The following is a 10372-nucleotide window of genomic DNA, read 5'->3' as shown; positions in this document are numbered from 1 at the left end:
GATTTAGATGCGAGTATTCTAGAAGTTCGATGATGGACCTATTAAGTGAGTTATATTCATAGGATGAGTTTAGATAGAGGTACTGATTGAATCGATAAGAGATTATAGTTTTTGTTACCAATTGAGGAAGCATAACTATCTTCGTGACTGTTTATTTTTATGATGATACCTGACTAGAAATAGAGTCGAGGTGAGTGAGTAAAGAATCACTAGAGAGATAGAGTCAGATTCGGGAGGCGAGTAAATTGACGTTAGATTTTGACTGATTGCAATGATATGTTTTGAGTGAGATTATTTGATTGACTATTATGTGACCTACTTGATACATGTGTGATTTTGATTGAGTGATTTATTATTTTCCTGAGCATGTTAGCACTTGAGATTAATTTTAAAAATTCTAACGAACGAGATTTTTTTTATCGGAAATAGTAATGTTATTTATGACACTATAATTTTTCTTAACGGAATCTCTCGAAATTTATTTTTCTAAGACAAGTACAGATTTAATTTTTTATTACCTAAGTGTTATTATTAATTTGGCCACATGAGTGCTTAGTGATTAGTTTTGATGTAACTAGTGAGTGTTATTACATGATTTAATTTTACTACACAATCCTACACTCACACACATTTTTATATTATCAAATGAGAGATATTTGCTTAGCAAATGGCCAAGTGGACATTAAATGTGCATTAATGAGCATTAATTACACAAGTGTCTTAGGGAGCAAGCTTTAGGCTTAAGCAAAATCAAAATTCTCTCTCTCTCCGCTCATACCTCACGCCCCTCACCTCTCTCTCATCTCTCTCTCTTTTCTCTTCCACGAACCTCCATTGTTGAGACCTTCAAAGCTTCTAAGATCAACTCTATACTTATATTTCCACCTAAAATCAAATCAAAACTCATCTCCATGCCTCAAATACCAAGATTGGTGGACATTAAAGCTTGAAGTCTAGAGTAAAGAATTTTCATTTTCTCTCCAAATCTTTGAGTAAGTTCTAATTTCTTAGATCTAGTTATATTTGTGTTAGATATTAGTGTATATGGATAGATCAAGCAAGAAAACACCACCCTTTTTATTTCTTTAAAATTTTTAAAAATTAGGGTTCATGCCCTTAAAAAAAATTCTTTTTGTTTTCTTAAATTGAGGTGATATTTAAGCAATTAGGATCCTATTGAGTCTATTTCTATATGCAAAGAAAGGATTTAAAATGAATTATGGATTTTGAGTTAGTTTAGTTTACCTATTTTTGAGAATTTTTTATCTTGAGTATTGATTGATGAATTGATGATTGATATGTGTTATTGAGGATGCTAATATGATATTTAATGGATTGGATTAATGATCGAGATCGATTGGTGAAGTTTGATGTGAGTTAGTTTGATAGAATTTGGGCAAATTTGCTTATATGCTTTAATTTGCTAATTGATGGTTTTTATATGTAATTTAAGTGGGATAATTTGACAGATCTAAGGTTTGATTGATGATTTATGCATGATTAAAGATTTCTAAAAAGTTTAGTTTGCTTAAAATTGAGACTTTTTAATTTATGTGTTAAATGATTAAATTGGCTAAGGTTAATTGATTATAAGCATGATAGGACTATTCATTAATAATCAATTTAGTTAATTGATGGATATGTATAAACTTGCTTGAGTTTAGTTTACTAAGATTTGGGTATGTTTGATTTATGAGGTAAATGTTTAGATTATTTATGTCTATATGCTAATTGGACCTTATAAAGGATGATAGCATGATTTAATTGAGTAACATTGTTAAATGGTGAAAGTTCACCGAGTTTAGTTTGCGCGTTTGTATGAGATCTTTCATATGTGAAGAGTTATGTCTTGAATATGATTATATATGGCTATTTGATGATTAATTGAGCTTATGTATGCGATATGAGACGAAACGAACTAACCCCTAAGGATTTAGGTCTTGACCAAATGTGATGAGAAAAGGGGAAGCCGAGTTTAATTTTTCTTAAGTCGTTCGATCACGCATTTGTGCTATTGTGTATTATGTGAGCTTAATGTGAATTTTTTGAGAATTTTCAACGAAGAAATCTAGAGTTTTGTTTATCAAGAATATTATAAAGTGGAATAACTTGTTAATGTGAATTATTATTGGATAAATGATTTAAGAATGTGTTATTATGTGTCTTTGACTTTCTACATTAAATTTTTGGAAATTTTTCTCCAACTAAAAATATTTTTCGATTTTACAAAAAGTTTTGAAGTATGATTGCATAGATGTTATTAAACTTGATTAGTTTTTCCAATGACTAATTTGGGATTTATATTGCTTATGTGTATGCATATCTATGTGTTTGTTTGTTGATGTAGTTTAGTTCTATATGAGCGACAAGTCGAGAGTAGCATTAGTGATTACTTAAGTAGCGTTATACTTATGAGATTGAGATAGTTGGAGTGTAGTAATGAGGAGTGACAGAATAGTACTAAGATATGAAGAGCATTCTTAGTAAGAAGGTTCCTAACCGATTTCTTTTATCTTAGCCCATGGATTATCTTCGATGTTATGATATCAGAAGATACGAGTAGAGGACGGAAGTGAGTTCGCCTCGAGTGCTATGAGAGTAAGCTAAGATCTTCAGGTAGGGCATTACTTTTACTATACGTATATAGAGATCCCCTGCGTATCGTAGGCCTCTTATCCGAATATATGCATGAGATGATTTAACTGCTAATTTCAGTTTTTTATAAAGTTCAAATGATGAATGACTCTTTATGAAATGATATGAAATATTTATGAAATGATTGTCTGCCAAAAATATTTATGTTTTACGTATGTATCCTATATGTGTTGGTTCGCCAACTTTAAAGGAAATCCAATTGGGACCCTATGCTAGATGAAGGTATGCTAGTACGGATTAACGTGGACACTCATGGAGACCGCGAGTCGCTTGCGACCGGTCTCGGCGTCCGTGGAAGGAGGCCTCATCCCCGGCGCGTGACAGAAAAGACAGATATGGAACATATGAAAGGAAAATGTGACTGTTGGATTTGTATACTGAAAGCAAGAACGTTTTATGCTTGTATACAATGTTTCCTGTGTTCACTATTTTCTCTCCTATCTGATTGTGTTCATGATTGCATATGTATGTCATTTATCTCTACATAAGTTAATTATATGGTGATTAACGGATCACAGAAGGTCATATGATTGGAATAAACTTAAGAGATATAAATAGATCACAACCGAGATGACTCTAGGACGAGTCGTTGGTCTAGGCTTGCAGTATATATGGAAATAGTTTGTCTTGACTATTTGTATATACTGGTACGTCATAACGTATTGATAGGATCACAGTGAGATGTATTCTTCTATCTGACATAAGTGAAGAATCAAGATCTCGGTGACTTAATAGAATCTTAATACTAATAAGATTTCAGATATATATGTTGATTCATGTATCACTTTGATTTACTATGGGTGAGAGTTATATATTAACTTGAGTACTCTGTATCTTGGGTGATAGCGGTCAATATATGATATTTGGTTATCTGTATTAGTACCCGTATCCGGTATAGGATAATGACATCCCCTTAAGGAACTCAATAAGGTTTATTGCGTTAAACCCTGCAGGTTGATTAAGTTCAGACGCAATAATAAGGTTTGAGTGGTACTGCTTAAGGATTATAAAGAGATTAATTAATTTAAGCTGTCAGAGCTTTAATTAATTAATGGATGTCGGATATTTTAAATACGGAGATTTAATAAGTCTAAATACAAGCCCCGACTCATCATCGGTAATAAAGGGGTAAGTCAGTATTGATTCTCTAGTGGAATGAATTAATACTTATGAATTAATTATGATCTGAGCTGATCATAAGAATTAATTCATTAGAAGCCCATCTTTATTTCTTGTATCTGATCCCTGGACTGGCCCAAAGTCTCCTGAGCCCAGTAGGAGTAAAATTCTCCCACTACAGTTATTGGTGTCCTAGGACTATGTTTTGTCTATAAATACAGCTATATGCTCTCAGGATAAGACACACAAATAATCAGGGTTTTAGAGAGTAGTAGAGGGCGCCGTTTGTAAGTGGCCGAATTCTTCTTGGGAATTCTCATAGCTCGTTGTCCATCCAACGTTGGGAGTTGAGCGGGATACCGGATACAGTTCAGAAGGTCAGAACTGGAGTATTTCAATTCAACCATCGACAGTATCTACATACAATTCACAAGTAAGTGATTCTAACTCCAATGTGCAGCACTTAAATTCATAGGAGCATGTTAGGAATTAATCGTTGTATGGTGAATTAAGATATTCGAGAAACGATCCTTTTGGGGCTATAATCCTTCAGTGACTGGCCAGTCGACTTTATGAAAATGAAAGAAATGTTTTAGTAAACACATGTCTTTCAAGAAAATCCCTGTGTGTTACTGTTTGGCAGTACAAGTTTGATTGAGCGTATTTTATACACATATTTTGAATGTTTTTGGTTGATTTTAATGCATAGTTCCTGCTTATTATTATCTTTTGGAGTTAATTGTGGAACTAATAAATCTTTTTGATGGTTTTTGATAGCTTTTGGAAAAAAGGCTCAGTTTTGGGAAGAGTTTATTAAGTCGTGAAGATGAAAAGAGAAAGTTGTGCGTGTATACTGGACGGGATGCCCATACCGCCTGAATATCCGAACTGAATTGATTGTTCGTTGAAGTGGCGAGAAGAGTGATTACGTGGCTGCCTACTTTGACTTTTATTGGGCTTATCTATATTGTTTTGGGCCTATGCGCCTATTTTATGTCCTTTTAGGTTAGATTAGGTTTCTTTATTATTAGTGCTATATATATTAGCATTAGTTGTTTTTTAAATAAGACACAAAACGCCACTTTTTAGAGAGCAGCCTGGGGACGTGAACTTCAGCAAATTATTCAAGTTTTTCCTTTCTTTTATTTCTCGCCACTTTTATTTTATTTTCTTTATTTATTTTTGTATGAGTTTTAGTTAATTTCGTTTATTCCAGCAACGATTAGGGAAGCACTAGCAAGATATTCTGTGAGATCTAATTTGTTCTTATACTTTATTTTATGCTTGTATCTGTGATTCTCCGTGTTTATCGTTATTAATTGTTTTAATCCATTAGGTAGTGCGCAATATTTAGTGGGTTAGAATTAATTATACAGCCAATTGAATCGGCCATCCGTAATTGTGGTTTAGGTTTGATTAGTGGTAAATTGACACATCAGGGTCAAGGGAAAAGCAGTCTTAATTCAATAATCCTGCGTCAGAGTTTATTGGTTTTGAATTGGGTTTCTCTAGTAATTAATGTTGTCGGCTCATTAAACCTATAGAGCGTCTCTTACGGTTGTCAGTCGATTAGGGTAGTAATTAGTGAAGCGTCTTCCTGGTTACCGAATAATTAAGGAGAAATAAGATCACGTCAGAAGCGTCTTCGGTGATTATAACTGGTTTGCTTGCATGAATTAAAGTTATATTTGCATCAATGATCAGAATAATTAAGCTAGGGTGGACTTAATTGATTGCTGGAATTCTTTATTAATTGTTTGATTTTTCTATTTATTTATTTAGTATTAGAACCATTGCAATTCTTTTGGATTTTATTTATTTATTTTTAGATTTAGTATTGTAATACCCCGCAGTTTTCCTTATTATTTATTTTGAGGATTCGCTATTAGAGTATCGAGATTCTAGCATTAGCTTATTAGGGATGGAATTTTTTTTTATAAGATTGAGATGTGAGTATTTAGAAGTTGATGATAGAACTAATGAGATTTTGATAGAAATGCTGATTAAATTGAGGAGATAATGTAGTTTATGTTTCCGATAAAGGAAGCTTAATTATTTTTGAGACAATTTATAGTGTTATGTTAAGAGGATACCTGGCTAGATATAGAGCCGAGGTGATAGAGTGAGACTTACTATAGAGATGAGTCGAATTCATGAGACAATTAAATTGTCGTTAGATTTTGACTGATTGAGAGGTCATGTTTGAGTGAGAATAATTGTTTTTTTTGTGTGACCTATGTGGTGATAACAGTTGAGATTGATTGATTTATAATTTTCTTGGACGTTGTAACATAGAGATAATTTTTTTTTAATGGTGAATTGTGATCTCACTTTTATATTATAATTTTTTCCTATTGGAATTTTCTTGAATTTATTTGAGCTGGATGTGATGTGAATTATGTGTATTCTAATTATGATTAATTATTTTGATCACACCATTACATGATATTGGATTTATGATATTTAATTAGAGGATAATTTCCTTGGCCTAACTTTTACTACACATTTTTACCATTTACATTTATTCTTTAATTACCATTTAGCTAAGGTTATTTGTGCAAGTGGGCAAGTGGCATATGTAGTATTGGAGAAGCTAATTTTGGATAAGAGATCAAGTGGTCAAGTGGGCATTTATTAATTGGATGACTTAGTGAGCAAGAATGTAGGATTAAACAAAATTTCATCTCCCTCTTTCTCCCAAAACTTTCGACCCTCTCTACACTCTCTTTCTCCCTCACTTCTTTCTCTCACTTCCACCATTGTTGAGCAATGTTCAAGCTTCCAAGATCACATTTCCACCATAGATCTTCACTAAATCAAATCAAAACTTCATGTCCTTTGAATCAAGAGCAAGATTGATGGAGTTTCAAGCTTGAAGTTAGAGTGAAGAATTTTTATTTCTTTCAAAATCATTGAGTAAGTGTTGAAATCACTTAGATCTAAGCTTGTTGATGTTGGATATGAGTATATTTGAATAGATCTAGCAAGATAACATCACCCTTGTTTGTTCTACAATTTTCGAAAATTTAGGGGTTCTCCCCTTCAAAAATATTTCTTTTTCTTTTCTTAAATTGGTATGAGATCTATGCTTATTGGGGTGTTTTGAGATGATTTCTATGTGTATTGAGAGGCTTTACCATGAGATATGATTTTTCATTTATGTTGGTTTGTCTAAAATAAGAAATTCTTGAATCTATGGATTAAATGATGAATTGATGATGAATATGAGCTCATGAGATGACTAATATGATATTTGATGGAGTAGATTGATGATTGAAGTTGATGGTCAAATTTCGGTAAGAGTTAGTTTGATGTGATTTGGGTAAAACTTATTCTATGGTTTAATTGATTAATTGATTGGTTAATAATGCAATTAGGTGATTCAATTTGATTAATCTAAGGTTGGATTAATGATTTATGCATGTTTGTAGATTTTCAAAAAGTTTAGTTTGTCAAAAATTGGGACTTTGCGATTTATGTGTTAATTGATTAAATTGGCTAAGTTTAATTGTTATTAAGCATGATAGAAATTATAATTAGGGATCAATTTGGTTAATTGTCAAGAATGCCTAAAATTGGTTAAGTTTAGTTTGCTAATAATTGGGAACTTTTGATTAATGAGATAAATACTTGAATTGATGATGTTTATATGTAGTTAGACTACTAGCAAGGAGAAAGCATGATTAATTTGGTTAATGATGTTGATTTGTGAAATTTCTCGAGTTTAGTTTGTGTGCATACATGAGATCTTATATATAAGATGATTTATGAGTCGAGCATGTTTATATATGGCTATTTGATGATTAATTGAGCTTATATATGCGATATGAGACGAAACGGACCAACCCCTAATGACTTATGTGTTGGCCGAATGTAAGGAGAAAAAGGGGAAGTCGATGTTTGAATTTTCTTGAGTTATATGATTATGTATTTATGTTATTGTGTATTTTGTCTGCTTAATTTGAATTTATGAGAATTTTTCACCGAAGAAGTCCGGAGTTTAAGTATATTTGCTTTATGCTCAAGTTTGGAATTAATTTGAGAACCTTTTTAAAGGCTACTGACCTGCTGTTTTCGAAGAGATTTTGTTATCCAAAAGTCTTGAAATTTTATGATTGGTTTATATGAGAGTCTTGAGCATACCGGTAAAATTTCAAGTCAATTGGACTTCGTTTACTATTTTTATAAAATAGAAAACTAAAACTGCTACTTTCTGCCGAAATGTTCGGTGAGTAGCCTATAGAGTTACCTTTTCCAGTATATTTCCCTAACGATTTGGAGCCCAAATTTTTATTTTTAATATATGACGGTCTTATCTATGTACCCACCAAATTTCAAGCCTTTTAGGCAACGTTTACTATTTTTTAAAAATCAAAGTTTTCAACTGCTCAAAACTGCCGAATATGGTAGACTGTAGGAAAATAGTCATATCTCCTAAACTACTTGGAGTTTTTCATCCTACTTTTTTTTGAATGAAACTAGACTCAAATAGGTTTCAATTGGTATAGGTCACGACTCCAGTGGAGTTCTGTACCGAGTCTGGTGAAGTCTTTAAATCGAGTCAGTGCAGAATGATGTTTGTTTGTGACATGTCTATGTGTGAATTTATATGCTTATGTGATTATGCTTGTTTATGTGCTTGATTGCTATGAGTTTAATCCGAGTTGAGTGTTAAGTTGAGAGTAGGACTTGTGAATCCTTTGGAGTTAAGTATACCTAGGGATTGAGATTTATTTGGGTAAATAGAAGATGAGTGATAAGTTATAGTTTGAGACGAGATTGGATTTTAGTAAATGAGTTTCTAACTGAGGTTTATCTTATCTCATGAACCACTCCGACGTTGTGACATCTGAAGATACGAGTAGAGAACGGAGGTAAGATCGCCCAAGTACTACGAGAGTAAGCTAAGTTTGTCAGGTGGGCATTATTTTGAGTATACATATTATACGAGCTTTCTTAAATAATATGATATTTATGATTATGATTTGAGTTAATGTTATGCTTGAAACTAATTTACTTGCCAAGTTTTAATGATAAACTTGTATGTACCCTCTACTGTTGAGACGAATTCGGTCCTGCCACAAGTGGGATTTTGTGCACAGAGGTGACTGTGAGCCGCGATCGGGTCGGCCGGTCACGGTACTTGAGAGGGAGGCCTACTTCTCAGTACCTTTGATGATGAATAGTATATGGTACATGCATAATGAATATTTAAACTGCGCAGTTACTTTATTGTGATGTTTATGGTTTGCGAAATTGCTTGCACAGGTTCGTTTATACTAAAATCCCTGTGTGATGCTTATACTGTGGCAAGTTCAATTTATAGCTCTAAGAGCAAGCTTTCTATTGTTTTTCGGCATATGTCCACTGAGTACTTTGTACTCAGCCCTGCATGTATTTCTAAATGTACAAGATAAGCGAGGAGGAGGAAGATCGGTCTGGTGCTGGTGGGGACTTATTTTGGACGACGTTGTTTCTTTTACCGTATTTCTACTTCATACGGTAGCCTTTTGAGGTTGGATGTTTATATTTTGATCTTAGTCAGGAAATACACTCTCGGCTATATGTCTTAATACATATAGTCTGATCACGTTTTGCTGCGAGACTCTGTAAATTATAAACCTTTGTAAATTTTTAACTATGCCCGCTTTGTAAACTTTGTCCAGAATCTCTGTACTTTTGAACTTATGAAGCCGATAATATTTGTGTCTTTGAGATGATGTTATTGTTGTTCATCTTTGCATGTTTTGTTGTGAGCTTCCGCTTGTTGTTTGATCTAGTTCTTCCTTCTTTACTTCATTATTTTATTTAGTCGTATCGATATCCGGTCTACGCTATCACTGGCTAGACGTCGGGCTGCGACAAGTATTTTCTTATATTTTCCCATTAATTTCATTTTAGTTGAGTTTCTTTGCAGGTTGAGTTTTAGGAGAATTCTCACCGATCCCCTGGGAGTTGCTTGCTACTGTCTGCGCAGTGTGGGCATATCGGCTGACTGCCAGATATTTTTGGTGTAAAACGACGCATCAAAGTTATATATGTTTATGCATGTTTGTATTTTCGGCATGTGCCCACTGAGTATTTTTATACTCAGCCTTGCATGTATTTCTAAATGTGCAGGTTGAGCAGGCGATGGAATGGATTTGTGTTGAGCGGATTCTCTTTTGATGATTAAGTAATGAAATCTTGAGTATGCATCTTCATATGTATAACCCACACGTATTTCCGCTGCAACACTCTAATTTTCGTTATTGCTTCTATATGAACTTAATACTATTTTATTTCGGATGATGTCACGTGGGTCTAGTCTTTGATATGAACGTTTGTAATTTCCCAACCAGTCATATATATTAGTAATTGCTTTAAATGATTATTTTTTTCTTAAAGTGTTTAAGTCACAAATAAATTTCCTTCCTTTTTCGCTTCTTAATTCCCACCCCGAGTCATAACCCCGGTTAATCCGTACTTAGGTATAGTGGGTTGTGACATTCACTCACATCAGTCAGAGTTTTATGTTGCGGCTAGGTTGATTGATTATTACCTCTCATTCACTGGGCTTTCAGTTATTCCGTCAGAGATATTTGGATTTCTGTTTTCG

At 33.3% G+C, this 10372-nt stretch overlaps 1 long non-coding RNA gene across 3 annotated transcripts; it reads left to right on the top strand.

Moving 5' to 3' along the window:
* The first annotated feature begins 730 nt into the window (after nt 1–730).
* On the top strand, nt 731–10070 carry LOC131011613 (uncharacterized). Of its 3 annotated transcripts, none has more exons than XR_009097046.1 (4): nt 731–992; nt 2519–4207; nt 4552–6690; nt 8630–9494. It is a non-coding gene; the product is annotated as an uncharacterized LOC131011613 (long non-coding RNA). The 3 variants fall into 3 exon arrangements; XR_009097047.1 differs by lacking the exon at nt 731–992 and adding an exon at nt 9895–10070 and having other exon boundaries at nt 2210–4207; nt 8630–9805; XR_009097045.1 differs by lacking the exon at nt 2519–4207.
* Nucleotides 10071–10372: the final 302 nt, after the last annotated feature.

This window comes from Salvia miltiorrhiza, chromosome 2 (assembly GCF_028751815.1).
Source record: "Salvia miltiorrhiza cultivar Shanhuang (shh) chromosome 2, IMPLAD_Smil_shh, whole genome shotgun sequence".
Lineage (NCBI taxonomy): Eukaryota > Viridiplantae > Streptophyta > Magnoliopsida > Lamiales > Lamiaceae > Salvia > Salvia miltiorrhiza.
This window is presented reverse-complemented; position numbering and strand designations above follow the sequence as displayed.